Source organism: Colobus angolensis, unplaced genomic scaffold, assembly GCF_000951035.1.
Source record: "Colobus angolensis palliatus isolate OR3802 unplaced genomic scaffold, Cang.pa_1.0 Scaffold465, whole genome shotgun sequence".
NCBI classification, from domain to species: domain Eukaryota; kingdom Metazoa; phylum Chordata; class Mammalia; order Primates; family Cercopithecidae; genus Colobus; species Colobus angolensis.
In genome coordinates, this window is record NW_012118099.1 from 1173720 (window position 1) to 1182919 (window position 9200).

Below are 9200 nucleotides of genomic sequence, written 5' to 3' on the forward strand. Positions count from 1 at the left end.
TAAAAGGAAAAATTACCCAGAAAGTGGGAGAGTTTGCCGGCATTAAAGTTGAATTAACTTGCTAGGGCCACCATAACAAATATCACAGTCTGGGTGGCTTAAACAACAAACACTTATTTTCTTACAGTTCTGGAGGCTGAGGAGTTCAAGATCAAGGTGCTGGCAGGCTTAACCTGAGGCCTCTCCCTTTGGCTTGCAGAGGGCTGTCTTCTCACTGTGTCCTCACACAGGGCTTTTCCTTTGTTCATGTGCATCCCTGGTGTCTGGTGTCTCTTTGTCTTCATAAGAACTCCAGGTATATGAGATTAGGGCCCCTCCCGATGGCGTTATAACCACCTCTTTAAAAACCTTATCTTCAGATACAGCCACAGTACTGGGGACTAGGGCTTCAACATATGAATTTGGGGAAGGGTGGGGGGCATAATTCAGCCCATAACAGGTGTTCATACAGATGTTAAAATGCATTCATATTTCAGCCCTAAAGTGTTGAAAAATACAATGACATGATGGACATCGACGTCAGGGTAACAGCCTCTTTCCTCCTTACTCTGATACTCTCCCTAACCCACTGCAAAGTGTGGCATCATCTTTAACTGACTGCCTTTCTGGAAACCCTAGGCTGTCTTCTAGATGCTAACTCTCTAGAAGATTTTAATAGAGGTCACAGAAGTGCGAGGATGGAAGGGACTGCAGGGGTAAAATCAGGAAAGGAAGGAAGCTCCTGCCTCTAGGCCCAGCATGTAGGAGCATGGTTATGAGACAACAAGTTGTGCTTCCTACACTCGACTTACCAAATACCTCTGGAGGCATCCAATACTTCATTCAAATGCACTCAAGGTGAAGCACTCAAACCATCGCTGAACATTTCTCTGGCGGGTTGCCAGTACTTCATTCTTCTCGTTAATGGTGACAGAGAAAATTACACAAAGCATCCAGGATGTTGATGTGTCACTTGCTTCACAGTTTACTTCAAAGTCCCCTCAGAGTTTTCCGAATTTTACTTTCTGGAACAAAGAATATTATTGGCATAAGCATGAAGTATGCAGTTAATGGTGAGCAAGTTCTGAATTTTTGAGTCAGAAGCAATCCGTCAGCTAGTAATAGCCAAAGGCCCTGTAGTAATAGGCTTTGTTGGCCCAGGCTTATTTCTCTAATTCACTGATTCTCTTGCATCAAAACGGCAAAAAACAAAGTTTAAAAAGTGATGATTTTTCTACTGAGTTGTCCCCCATGGCTTTTATTCTTATACTGTAACGTGACCTGGCATTACCCCGGGTTCTCCTTTAGTCTCCTTGGTTGAGAATGACATCTAGGGAGACCTATTTAACTCATCAAATCATAAAAGCTAGACAGAACCACAAGAAATTGTTCTCTTACATCTCCCTGGAAGGCTTCAGTGAGGCACAACCATCAAAGTTTTCCAGGGAAGAAAGGCAGTGTTGTCTGTATATTTAGCCGTCAAAAAGGTTTTCCTGTGTCAAAGTTGCTCTCCTGCCAGTGTCTGAACTTGAATTAACTCTATATCTTGCCAAATTCCCTGCCCCACATCCAGTCTCAGGAAGAAAGCCTGGTATTCTAGTATTTTCCAACAAAGTACACAAACTGAACTCTCAACATTGAACCTGGGTTACCTGTGAAATCTTGATTTCCAATTTACACAGCTAGAAGAGCCCTTAGCCTAGGACTGCATCATAAATCCTTGCTTAATGGATGACTCATATGGTCAGTCTCCTTGAAATCTGGAAATTAATGTTTATCTAAATGTGAATTTCTGGGGAATACTCTAATGTTTTGAAGCCCAGTTTTTCTTATAATCTGTAAGAAACTTAGCTGCTTATTTTAAGCTATTTGCTTCTTTATTTACTGTATCTCTGTATAGGTGATCAAACATACGTTGCTGTATTCCCCTCTTTCTGTGGTCTCCCTTTCTGCTTCTTCTACTCAGTCTTCAGCAAAGATCCATGTTCTCAAGAACACCATCCACCCAACAGTGCCCCCTGCCTCCCATCTAGCAACTCAGCAATGGTATCCATCAGTCCTGGCTCTGAACTCCTGGCTTGTGCTATTGGACTAAATAGCCAGTAAGGTTTGCTCAGTGACCTGTTGTTTGCAAACAAATAAACTAAGGCATGTGATCACTTAGTGATGAGTGGGTGAAGAGAAACTTGAGCTGTACATTGTTGCCTGTTATAAGCATCGTTATCAGCCCAGAAACTCAGGGTTTCCAGGCCTAGAGTCACAGCGAAAGTGCTTTAGGTGTCATCAGCACAGTTGAACTGCATACCTGACCCCTGCCAAACATGGCCCACCTCAGACTCTTATTTCACAGGTGGGAAAACTGAGTCCCAGAAACATATGGTATTAATTTGCTCAAGTTTGCATGGTATAGCTCATTGCTGGGAAGTTGTGTATAGAACTCAAGTCCCCTGACTTCCGGTCCAGTGTTCATTACGTTATACTGTATGCTCCTCTAGTACTTCTTCACCATTCTATCCATCCCATTATGCCACCCTAGTCTGAAGACCATGCAAGTCAGCTTTCTGCATACCAAAATAACAGGTCCAAACACATGAGCTGTGCATCCAAAAAGCCCGAGGGTGCACCTGTCTTTCTGTATCAGGAATTGTCCATGTCCTTTACCAGCCAGCCCCTGGAGCAGCTAAATGGCACTTGGCAGCTTCGCACATTAATTCTGCAGAGAACAAAGGAATACAGATGGCACATGATGTTGCTGGCCTCCTCAAACTCCTTCATTGTTTCCCTACAAAGGTTCAAACACCACGGCCCCATGTTAGAGATACTCCTTAGCCTGCCCTAAACCTCCCTGCTTGCTTTCTCCACAGTTGTTCCTTAACTTGTTCTTTCTTGTTGCTGTGTACTTGTCTCCTTGCATACAGAGTGCCCCTCCCACTTCTTCACCCAACTATGCTTGAAACTCCAAGACCCACATTCTTTTTCCCAGGCCTTGCTCAACAGTCATGCCCTTTACTCTCTCAAGAAAAATTTCTACTCTGTAGAGAAAAGTGGTTCTGAATAATTAACACATTTAGTGGCCACTAGAGATGGGTTCACAGCATCAGTTTGCCACAAGCCTTGTTCCCCACCAGTTCCTCCTTCTCTGTTTATCTAGTACAATGCCTGGCATATAGTAGCTTAGTAAGTGTTGGGTGAATGGGAATTAATGAATGAATAAATGTACTTTCTATGCTCTGTATGTATCTGTATATGTTTATGGGTGAGTGTGTGTGTATGTATGTGTTTGGGGGATATGTATGTGTATATATGTTTGTGTGTAGGTGAGTATGTGTGTGTATTTCAAAGTATTTGAAGTTTGAAAGCCATTAAAGCTACACTTCTTTTTTGTTCCTCCTCAGTAAGGTTCAACAATGAAATTAGGAGTAGAACTTAAGTTTCTGGTTGGCTTAAGTAAACCACAACGCTCTCCATCCTGCCTCCCTTCCATTTTAGAAACATCAGCTTTCTGAGGTTTCAGGCGTGGTATTTCACCAATAACTTGTAAATGGGTCCAGTGGCTCTGAGTCAGAGCCCCAAACTTCAGCTCCACTGCAAAGAAGGGCTTCATTGATTTGAAAGCCAAGCCATAGAAATGTTTGCATTCCTTGCAGTAGCTGACTGAATTGTGCTCCAGAGCAGTGGGGCTGCACATGTGGCCCTGTGAACTCTGCAGGGCCAGGGTGTAGCTCCATATGGCATAGGTACTCATGATATGGCATCATGCCATCTGCAATGGCTTAGCACAATGCACCTATACACAGGAAGCTTAAAATATACTGGAGCCCTCAAATTTGCTTTTAGTGGTTGTATAAATTAGTACAATCTTTATGGGGGTAGTTTGGTAAAAGGTTTGAAAACTTTAATTTTGCCTATTCTTTTTCCTTACAAATTTACTTCTGGAAATGGCTCTAGAGGAGAATCCATTTCCTTGCCTCACTACTGCAATGCCTACACATGGTCACAAAGATAATTTATGCAGTTATTTTCATTGCAGAATTGTCTATAATAATGGGTGAGTTGAAATTACTTAAAAGTCTCTCAATATGGTACTAGTTAATTAAATTATGATACAGGGAAAAAAAACCCAGAATACTAAGCAGACATTAAAAACAAGAGAGAGATGCATAAACTGGCATGAAAAAATGTTCACAATATGTTGTTCAGTTAAAAAAAAAGCAAGTTGCCTCCAGTATAGCTAAAAGAATTTGACTTTTGAAATCAAACTCATGAGATATGTATAATAAGTTATATATGTAAGCAGAGAGATCTAGAAAATAAAGAGGTTGTCTCTTGGCTATGTGATTTGGGGATGGTTTCACCTTCTTAAAACATTTGAACTTATTTTTCCAGTTACGTTTTGTCTTTGTAGTTGGAAAAAGGGGAAAAACAAATTTACTTGTGAAAAATATAGTAACAGATGCTATGTAGATTCTGAAAATAAGGGAGGTCAATCATAGGTATTTGGTAAGAAACCAAAACACAAGGCATTCTTCTTTCAGAGGAAATTTAAAACCAAGAAGGAGCGAGCACTCTTTTGTTAATCTTATTATAATCAATTGCTTTATATTTATTTTCATTTCCACCAAGTGACAGCAGTCACATAGAAATGTTTCTCAATGACGTTAGAATGTCAAGACTCCGCTGCAGTCTGTGTCTACTCTTTTCAGATGCTTCTGCAGTTTGACAATAAACTTAAGGAAATCTTCTATAATTCCCAGGGTGAGGAGAAAAAAAAGTCTTTCTGTTATTGAAATGAATACAGGAATACAGTCATATTAAACAAAAGGATATTTTGAAAGTTTGGATTTAATTAGCTTGTTTATGGTTTAAATTTCCTTTTAGATGGCTCTATTTCTGAATTTAGGAAGGTTTTAAAATGACTTCTCTTTTCTCTTTAAGTCCCTGTATCCCATTTTTTGTTTTTCTATATTTCAGAAACTAATCAATTTAGAATTCTTCACACATGCCAATTCTTTCAATTGAGTTTGGCCTACAAAATAGTAAGATGCAATCAAACTTGTTTTTGTACATAAGATTTCATATGTTTAAAAGTCAACATGCAAATATATGCAGAAACTCTCAAATTTTTTTAATGAGAAAAACATCTCCCTGAATTTGAAATCAAGCCTTATGGGTGGTTCCGGTGCTATGAAGTGAGGTGGCTCACGTACGTGTGTGGGTGATGGATGGTGGACACCAACCTCACTGTCTTCCTGAAGGTAGCTAAAAATCAAATATTCCAGGAGACCAAGAAGATGCAGTCAGTGGACTCTCAACAATAATTTTCTATTTGACAGGTTTTATAGATACTTTTTCTGTGAACATAGTTTCATTTACTTGAGTCAATAATACTCCCACAGGAATGAAAACCACAAAATTATACTTTTTTAGCTTGCCTGGCAATGTGATGCTTCTATTACAGAATGATAAATCCTATTACCTGTTTATTCAGAATTTCAATTTAATTCAACATTCAGAAATACTGCTGGTTTGACTTTTTTTTTTTCTCTGAGTCTCGTTTCTGTCACTGGCCATCTTCTCTGCATACAATGTCTTCTATAATGAGGTAAGAATTTCAGTACCTCATTAAGAATTCTCATAGTAAGAATTTACAAAAACTTTGTTCCATTTACTTCTACTTAAAATGGCTTCCTTTTCGCCAGAATCATAGAAGTCTTATCAGCATGCTAAGCAAAGACTCCAAGCTTAAGGGAGAAAAAGAAAGAAGGGATTTAAGCAGTTGGATTATAAGATATAATGGACCAGAGAATTCTAATAGATTTGGAGTGCTACAGATATCTCCCTGGCCCTAGGCAGGCCCAACCTTCCGCAGTACTACCCAAAGTCCCACCCCCTACCCCCATACCCTCTCACCTTCCACCCATGCACCCTCCTTTCTCATGAACCTTCCCACCTCCTACCCTACTCACCTTCTTACTACCTGTCCACTCACCTATAAAGGTGAGCTGATTGCAGATGATTCAGGACATGAATTAAGCTGTTCTGGGGATAAAATCTCAACTCACTACCTCTAGGCACATTCTAAGATATAAAGTGACCTTCCTCGGGGTAGAATGCAAACATCCCCTGTTCATCCCAGACATCAAATGGATTGAGTGATTATGTTTCTGAGGACTAAGACCTCTATACATTGGTGAAGTAAGCCAGTTTTTTTGATGCTGAAGATTTAGGCTCCTGTTTAAACATAGTCAAGTCTCTTACTGGGCCATTAAGGTCTTTTGTGAGAGAAAATAAAGAAGATTGAGCTTTTGGATAAAGCAGAAGTTGGAGTAAAGTTAGGGAGGCTGGAAAGAAAAGGAAGGGAGGGGAGAAGGGAACCCTGAACGAGGTGGAGGATCTACCAGGAGCAGTGCAATCATCAAGGGATAACCAGGCAGGAGACCTTGAGAAGGACCTCTGTAAAGAGATAATCATTTCTGTTGTTTTTGTAAAATATGACAGCCTATACAGCTCCATGTGTGTTTGCAAATTAACCTTAATATATACTCTAGGGGTGTTAATAAGCATATGAAACACCCTAATCAGAAATCCACATATGAGCAATAGCTCCAAATATTGCTATCTAAATATGCACCAGAGAGTTTTTAATTAGGGCAAAGCATATTAGCAAATACTTTTTCTATATTGGAATTAGAGATTTTTCAAGATAGATGTTTGGTCAGGAAGATTTATGCAGATGTTTTTCCCCTGCATGAGTGAGTTATAGGAAACCTAGCAGCCTAACATCTTTGGGGATGGTGCCCTTGATCTGGAATGCTGTTTGGTCCTGTGTTCCCTGGACGCTTAGAAAATGATTCCCTTGCTTGATTCTACCTGAAGGCTAGCTGAGCCTCATCAACATTGTTACTTTTGACTCAGCACAAACCTTTCTTGTATAGTATGTGTTAAGAAACCAGAAAGAATGAAGAGTGAGGACTTTAGCAAGTTTAGAGAATGAATTGTCTTACTGTTTTGGTACCTCTTTGCTTACAAAGATTTGTAAGTGAGGGAGCACTGAGTCTGAGACTAAGTCACTATAATACATTTTAATTGTATTTGTTATAATATAGACATAGGTAGATAATTATTCAAAGAGGGCATATAGCTCTCACCTACTCTAGTAGTAGAAAGCTATGTTTACAAGAAAAACCTGACACCTGGAAAATATCTGCTTGGCTTAACTGAAATCTCAAAAGAGGAAACTGCTGAAGAACCCAGCAGTGAAGTGAAAGTAAAGTCCTTGTCTGTCAACTACCAGGCTGTATGTGAAAGGGAACCTCATTTCACATTGCCAGCATGCACTGGACAAATGTGAGGCAAGGTGCACAGGAGTTTCTGCACCTCGACTTGGGGAGAGCTGCAAGAACTATCTTGATTCCTCTGCTGGCCCTTGGACACATACTATCTAGGACTGAAACTTCCATGATCCCTGGCCAATTTTGGTGCAGACCCTCTAGCTCTTAGGTCTCCTGGATCACTCTTCCTCCAAATCCAGGATGTGTATGCTCAGACATCTTGGACTGGCCAGTTATGTATGAATGGTCAGTTAAGTGGGGATTGGGAAAAGATAGTTTCTTAAGAGGTGATGTTCTGGTGACAGTATTTTTCATAAGATAAAATGCATTTCTATTATGAATGTTTAGATTAGAATGATTGGAAAAAGAGGGTATCAGGAATAGGCAGTGTGGGGAAAAAAAAAAGGCCAAGTTTGTGGGAATACCAAACAAAATAAGAACACAAAGAGCACAGTAGTCATTATAACCATAAGTGCAGAAAGATCATTTTGTCAATGAAGTATTCAGATGAAAACCAGACAAGTTGTTTTTTGCATAGTGAAGACAACTAGTGTTATTGATTGGAAGCCTAATTTGTGCATCTTTATGCTGGAATTCTCTTTGATATGGCTTTATTAGTTTTAAAATATATAACTATTTAGTGTTTGTTTCCCCAGGTCTGAAAAATTACATTCATGGGTTAGAGAAAGCTGACAATAAGATCACTAATCCACCACAGATAATTGTTGAGAAACCAACCATGAAGACCAGGGACAACACTAGAGGATGTGGTAGAGGAGGAGGATAGCACGAAGGGAGGAAATGACCTAACTTTATAAGAAAATAAGGCAGATATTGAAGACTAGTGAATGAATTTAACGTTGATCTCTGGGGATTCTCCTGAGCACATGGTGAGATAGGGGATGATCTTTTAGAATCTATCTGCACTATAAGGAGAAGTAATGCTAGACTGTTATTTCTTCTAAGGCTGTGGTTAATCAACAGGTGGATGGGGGTACTGTAGACCTAGTGAGTCTGGACTTATAGCACTGGATAATGTCTAAGTTCTGTCCTTGGTCAAGACAGAGAAACAGAGGCAGCAGCTTTGAAAGCTGGTCTTTGGACTAATGCCAAAACAGCTGCTTAAGAGTCACCTATGGATGTTGTTAAATAGTTCAAGATGCCTGTGCTACAACCCTTTAGGCTAAAGAGTGAAGTCCAAAAGTTGAGTTTTAGTAAGCTGTCCAAATAAGTTCCATGTGCAGGCAGGTATGACATCCCTGAAGGGAGCTGATTTATGGACCAAAGACAAACTGAAGAGAGTCTTCCCAAAGTGCCATATGGGGTTCTGTTTCAGTCAACATTCTTATCAATACCTTAGACAACAATGACAAGTTTATCAAATTCAAGGATGACATGAAACTGGAGAAGAGAGCAGAGTTAGGATCCAAAATGGTTTCATACTAAGTCAGATAAAAACCAAAGATGAGGTTAAAAACAAGTCTGTCAGTAAAATTTCCATATCAACTATGACTTCCAGTCACATAGGAAACATCCAAAATTCATTCTAATATTTGTAATATTAGAAAATCAATGAAAAAGAATGCAGGGATCTAGCCATGGTCAAAGATCTTTAGGACTGGGCAGGAAGTTCATTTCATATATTGAGAGACAAAGAGTCAATCGTGATCATTTTGGCAGGAACAAGAGAGTTGTAGATTTCTGTGAATAGACTAAGGAAGAAATAGGTAATGTATATGGCTTAAATCCAAAGATGTAGGCCATGTGCCACACCTTCCTTGAATTTATGGAATCAAATATAAATGAGATTTATTGCATCCCATTAGGGCCCAAGCCAAAAATTCTGGTCATTAGTACCTACTTTAGGATGGTTCTATCCCTCCTTAAGAG